Source organism: Grampus griseus, assembly GCF_964374135.1.
Source record: "Grampus griseus genome assembly, chromosome: 7".
Lineage (NCBI taxonomy): Eukaryota > Metazoa > Chordata > Mammalia > Artiodactyla > Delphinidae > Grampus > Grampus griseus.
In genome coordinates this window covers 66,555,842-66,562,571 of record NC_139001.1, presented here as the reverse complement: position 1 = coordinate 66,562,571, position 6,730 = coordinate 66,555,842, and positions in this window count along the sequence as shown.

Genomic DNA, 6,730 nt, shown 5'->3' with positions numbered 1-6,730 from the left:
TCACTGAACCTAGCACAGTGATTCATACAATTGCTGCTGCTCATTAAAAATGTACCAAATGGAAGAAACAATCTTGAGAGGAATCAGCTTGTAAAAAGCCTTGTTGTTAGGTGAGAATAAGTTTAATGTGGCCAGAAATAAGGACCATCAGGAGAATACTTCAGTAATGAGATTATGATGCTCATTTGCCTCAAGGGCCTCTGTGAAACTGAGAAAGTGCTGGCTCATCTCCATTTATTAGTGCAACCAGAATATTGGAAAAAATAAAGAAATTATGGAACAGGGTGATACAAAGTTGTGATGTAATCTTAAATATTTCCATTTAACAAACTAATGCTTTGTCTTTAACTGCAAAATACAGTGCATTGTCATTCTGTGATTCATACAATAATTATAGGATATATTAATATTTAATATATTTATTCCTAATGCATGAAAATGAAGTGGCGTTTTAATGGGACATGATTTTAAAATTTATTGTGAGTGACATAATTTAACCTCTATACTGTATCTCTGTAGCTGTATGTACAACTTCATTTAGAGTTAATGTCTAATTCTGAGAATTTTCAAACCTTGAAGACTCAAGCCAAATGACCCTTTCAACTACCTATGACAGGTACTGTTTTACAAATGTTTGCTAGAAATATTTTAAATAGATGCAAAGGACATCCAAAATACTAACAGTTGAAGGCCAAAATCCATTCATGTTTCAAGAGGATTATCCACTCATCCTCCATAATGAGAAAGAATGTACAAGGCTCCATTGCATAAGGCCACTCCTGTCACATATCTGTAAGCTCACAGGCATTGACCAGAAAAACAGTGTAGGACCCACTGGATATGCTTACAATATTCATTTTTCGATCATTACTAGTTACAAATAAAGTTTTTGAGTATAGCACTCTCTAGGTTCCAAAAATAAGATACATCAGCTCTGCACTTTGAAGTCAACCTTCACTAAAGGATAAATAACTTGACTAAGTTGTATAAATGATGCACCAAATGAATGCAATAGATGCATTTGCTACAGCAATATAGAGGATCAAGTGATCATAAAAGGCTGGGGTGGATGGTCAGGGACATTTGATGGAAGACTGGAAACTGATAAAATTTAGCCCAGCAAAGACAAAATTTAACTCATAAACTTAATATCCTGATCTTGGATCTAAAACCCAACTACATAGGTCCATGGCGGGGGGACATGTAGGTTATCTGAAACTCATTTCAAAATGAGCTGTTAGTGCTTTTGGTTAACAGTAAGTTTAAAATGTTTCAACAACGTCATTGAAAACAGTTTTAACCAACAGTACTTGAAACATACTACACAGAACAACAAAAGTGGTAGTCCAGGCCATCTGTGTTGGTCATACCACACATGGACAAATGTTTTCAGCTATGGAAGCCATGATTTGGGAAATTTACAAATATGCTGTGACATTTTCAGAAGAGAGTAATCAGAATGATGAATGGTCTCATGAAGCTTTAAATAGCTGGAGAATATAGATTCAGGGAAGTAAAGATTTACTCAACATAGGAAATGGCTTTATAATCTAATTACCTAGAGATATACTCGGATAACTTGAGTGGTAAATTTCTGCTGCAGATGTTTAAACATGGGTATGACCATGGGCAGGGATGTTGCATGTTAGAGTGTGTGAGGAATGATGAAGGATAGGAAGGATGCTGGGTGTTCTTCTTTGCTTGCAAGTAACAGAAACGTACTTGAGCTTTCTTAGGAATGAGGAGAGGTGGTTATTAGAAGAATTTACATAGTGGATTTAGGACTAGAAACTTGGCAGTGTTCCAGATAGCCATGACTGTTTGCTTTCTGTGTTTATCATGGCCATAGTGATCTTTATTTCATGGAAATTTGGCTTCTTTCTGTGAATCTATCCATTCCTCTCTTGCAACTGACCAGCTAGTCACTCAATTTTCCTGGGCAAATTCTGGAGGAAGTGAATTTGACAGGTTCAGCTAAATACCTTCACCTCCATTGAGCACAGCCTTTTGAGCTGTACCTCCTCCTGGGAAGTTGCCAGCCTAGAGATGAGTTTTCTTTGGGTTAGGTTCCAATCTCTTATCCAGTCAGTGGCCAGACCATTGGACTAAGTACTATGGCTTCCCTGCCAAACACTGGGTAATATGGCTGAGGAAAACAGTTTGAGCTAAAGGTGGGCCTGGGCCATGGCCTGAACCATGGCCAGTATAAATGGAAACACTACATATTTTTCAGTTTCCTCTGGAACTTGTAATTTCCCAATTCTGTGATGCAGGGTAGGATTGGAGTTGGACCTTGATCATTAAAAGTAAGATAAGGGGAGGTTATGGCAATTCCTGATATGAAAAATAAGGTGGAAACATGTATTATTGGGGTAAATAATATAAAAATAAAAAGTGTGTTTGGAATGAGAGAAAAGCAGATTTTAGTTAGTTTTATTATTATTTCTCATTATTTTTCAGTTTGTAATATTGACCTTTACTATATACTTTCCTCCTGTTAACTGTGGAGGTACCATGTATATACTACTAAACAAAAAGTAGAGAAGGTACTCAATTTGTCGAGATGTAAAATATTTTTTAAAAATATGAAACACTATGAATATTTCATAAAGTTAAAATCATATGTTGTAGTAAGTGGCTTCATTCTTATTAGTGGCTGATTTCTCTACATTAAAAGTCATGTGGGAAAATGGAGTGAAAGCAAGAATGAAACAAAGCATTTTTTACTTGATCCTTTCTTTTTTTTAAAAAAGGCATTTGTTTTAAATTTTAGTTCATTTTGCTTTAATTTTCCCTTCCTCAGCTGTGTTTTTTTTCCCACAGCTATTACAACCTATCTCTTTCTCAATATGAGACTCTATGATGTTTTCTAGAAAAATGTCAGTGTAAACAAAGTGTCCTCTTACCACATAGCCAGTCAGGAACTCAGCCCAATTATAAAAAGAAGTTTTAAAATAGTACAGGCAAGAATGATAAGAATTCATGCATATTTGTTCTAAATACTACTACCTTCTTCAGCTTAATGTCCAAAAGGACCTGCATTTCCCTAAGGGCCAGAAAAAGAGCAACGCAGAAGGCGGTCACATTCTCACGACCTTGCTTTGCAGGGACCTGACCCAGATGTGGTGGGAAACACAGGACAGCAAAGCCCTTACTGAGTCTCTGTATGCATAATGCTGTCCTGGCCTTAAGTGTCCCTACTACAAAGGCAGAAAAAATGGTAATTTAATAATGTAAAACATACTGCAATTAAAAAGTAAATTATCTAAAGGGAAGAACCCATGGACTTAATGATTGGAAATGTGGAATAGTAGCAACAACCAGAGTAAGTAGACATAAGACTGTGTGTCTGTATGTGTGTGTGTGTGTGTGTGTGTGTGTGTGTGTGTGTGTGTGTGTGTGTGTATGTGTGTGTGTGTGTTTTAAAATTTAATGTAAAAATCAGAGAATTTTTTTGGTATGGAGTATGTCCTATCAAAAAGTCTATAAATTTTCCCCACGGGTGACTTCTAGGGAAAAATATGAGCAATCTGATAAGTTTAATGCATCCCTTTCCCCAAACACACACACACACACACACCCCAAATTAAATGAAGAAAATGAAAATAAATCATGTACACTTTTGCTCTTTTCTGTCTTATTTCCCATATGGGGAATTGCCATAACCACACCTTTATCTTACTTTTAATGATCAAGGTCCACCTCCAAACCTACCTTGCGTCAGGATTTGGGGAATTATAGGTTCCAGAGGAAACTGAAAACTATGTAGTGTTTCCATGTATACTGGTTATGGTTCAGGCCATGGCTCAGGGCCCCCTTTAGCTCAAACTGTTTTCCTCAGCCATATTCCCCAGTGTTTGGCAGGGAAGCCATAGTAGCTAGTCCAATGGTCTGGCCATTGACTGGAGGAGGGATTGGAACCTAACCCAGTGGTTATCAGGCACCATAACTCTTCACTGATTCAGCTAGAGGGAAAAACAACAGCATTTTTTTGTCATTTGTCCATTTTTCTGTACCCTAGTTGAAGATATATTTCCCTTTTAGAAATTCCTTTTGAAATAATTTTCTATTTTAAGCATTATGTGACTATATATACTTGTTTTATGTAAGTCTCATTTATCAACTTCCCAATTATTTATGGGTAAAGGTAGGATTAAAAATGATGTTAAAAAATGAAATGTAAAACGCACCAAACTCTGAAATTATTATTATGCCATAATCCATTTGTGATAGGTTTCTGTTTTGATTCAAATGACCTCTAGTCACTTTTCTGATAAGCCACTGACATCTTTTCTTTTAAAATTAATTAATTAATTTTTATATTTATTTTTGGCTGTGTTGGGTCTTCGTTTCTGTGCGAGGGCTTTCTCTAGTTGAGGCAAGAGGGGGCCACTCTTCATTGTGGTGTGCAGGTCTCTCACTATCGCGGCCTCTCTTGTTGCGGAGCACAGGCTCCAGATGTGCAGGCTCAATGGTTGTAGCTCACGGGCCTAGTTGCTCCACGGCATGTGGGATCTTCCCAGACCAGGGCTCGAACCCGTGTCCCCTGCATTGGCAGTCAGATTCTCAACCACTGCGCCACCAGGGAAGCCCGACTGACATCTTTTTATGTATGATGTGTCTGCTGCTAAGATTCAAGGGAGGCAACCCCTTCACTGATTCCAGTGATAATAAAAATATTAACAGTCAGAGAAACATGGTCTTTGGTGGTTAAATGATTCATAATTCATTTTGCAAGATCCAGTGATCTAGTCCTTAAAGAAGTAGGAAGCCCAGGTCCTGGGATCAATATTGTGGGGACATCTGATCATCTAGACTTCTATGTAGTCAGTTTGGCTACACAGCATCTCTAGAGAGTTACATTTGGGGTCCAGAGGATGGTACAAATATTTAAAAACTTTTATCATCATGTCACCAGCCAGCCCTAATAGAGTCTACCTCAGGAATCTTGGAATTCTCCTTTTTTTCCTCTTTTTTTTTATTTTTAAAAATTTCTTCCCTCTACCAATTGCCTCAATCCATTCTTCCTTCCTCTTTCTTCCCAGAGGCTAGGTTCCAGTCTGGGTGTAGTGATGTGGACTCTTTACTGTCTCCACGCAGAAGAACTTAGGTGCTTCTTATTGTGCACAGTAGAACAAGAAAAGGCTAACTCTTCTTAACACTGTCAGCTGCTACTTACAGTCTAAATCATGTGCACAGTTTCCATATGCTCTTTTTAAGATCCTCTCTCTACCATTTTAGTTTTTAATAGCTACACACATTTTAAAGAAAGGAACAGCAGCATCTACATTTTAGCAAAACAACTCTGGTCTCAGTCGTAACTGATGGAAGCTTCATTTTCTAGGCAATCTGATTGGAACCAGTGAGGAGGTGACTGGAGGCCAGGGGATGGTCATGGTGTTACCTTGCTTGTTTCAAAGTTGCATTGGCGTAGTAAACACTGTAATTAAAACACAACTTCATTTTTGTTTCTTGCTTCTCCGCTTCAAATTTATTCAGTAGGAAAATGTTCCCTCATTACCAAATGGTATTTCCAATAGCCCCTATGACAATTAGGTAATAGACTCTTATGGTCTCAGAACTTTTCCACCAAGGTTGTTTACTCCCTCAGAAGCTCCTGGCAATTTGGCAGTCCTCATTTTAAGTGTATGCTCTGAGTTTTGAAAAAGCCATACATCTGTGTAACGATCTTGCCAATCAGGATATAGAATATCTCCATCACCCCAGTGAGTTTCCTGGTACATTTTTATGGTCAATCCTCCTCCAGCCCTGAGCTCAGGCAACCTCTAATCTGCTTTCTGTCATTATAGATGAGATTTTCCACTGTAAAATTTCATGCAAATGAAATCATATAGTATGTATTCATTTGTGTCTGGCTTCGCTAACTTAGGATAATGATTTTGAGATTCATTCATGTCAATGAGTGTATCATTAGTTCATTCCTTTTTATTGTTCAGTAGTATTCCACTAATTGATACAGCATAATTTGTTTATCAATTTACTTGTATATTTGAGTTGTTTCGCGTTTTCAGCTATTATGAATAAAGCTATTGTGACCATTCGTGTACAAGTCTTTGTATGGACAGTTGTTTTCACTTGGTGAACACTTAGTGGTATTTTTGAGTAACATGGTAAATGTATGTTTAGCTTCATAAGTGATGTACAATTTTGCTCTCCCATCAGCAGTGTATGAGTGTTCCGGTTGCTCTACATCCTTCCCAATATTTGATATTGGCAGCTTTAAAATATTAGACAACCTAGTAGATATTAGTGAAACCTCATTTGATTTTAATTTGCATTTTACTGATGACTTTTATGAAGTATCTTTTAAAATAGTTTGTTCAGACACAGTACCCACAATTCAAAAGACCCTCAATAAATTTTTGTTGAACTTGTATTAACTGGATATAGAAAATGTCACTCATCTCAGGAATTGAGTAAAGTTTAAAGCATTCTCTGGTATTTATGAGTCATTGAGCAAGTTATGAAAGGAGAGAGCTAAAACTAATTCTCAAGCATTTAAAAGAAATTGTATGTTCTCTTCTGTCTATCAAGTATGATCTCCAGGCAATTGCTCAAGGCCATATAGGTAGTGCCAGAACGAAGGTTAAAAGCCGCATTTTCTCATTCTCAATTTAATTCTCTTTATATTTAAATCAAGATAAATTTAAAACATTGATTTTTTTTGTAAAGCAACTATACTCCAATGAAAATTAATTTAAAAACATTG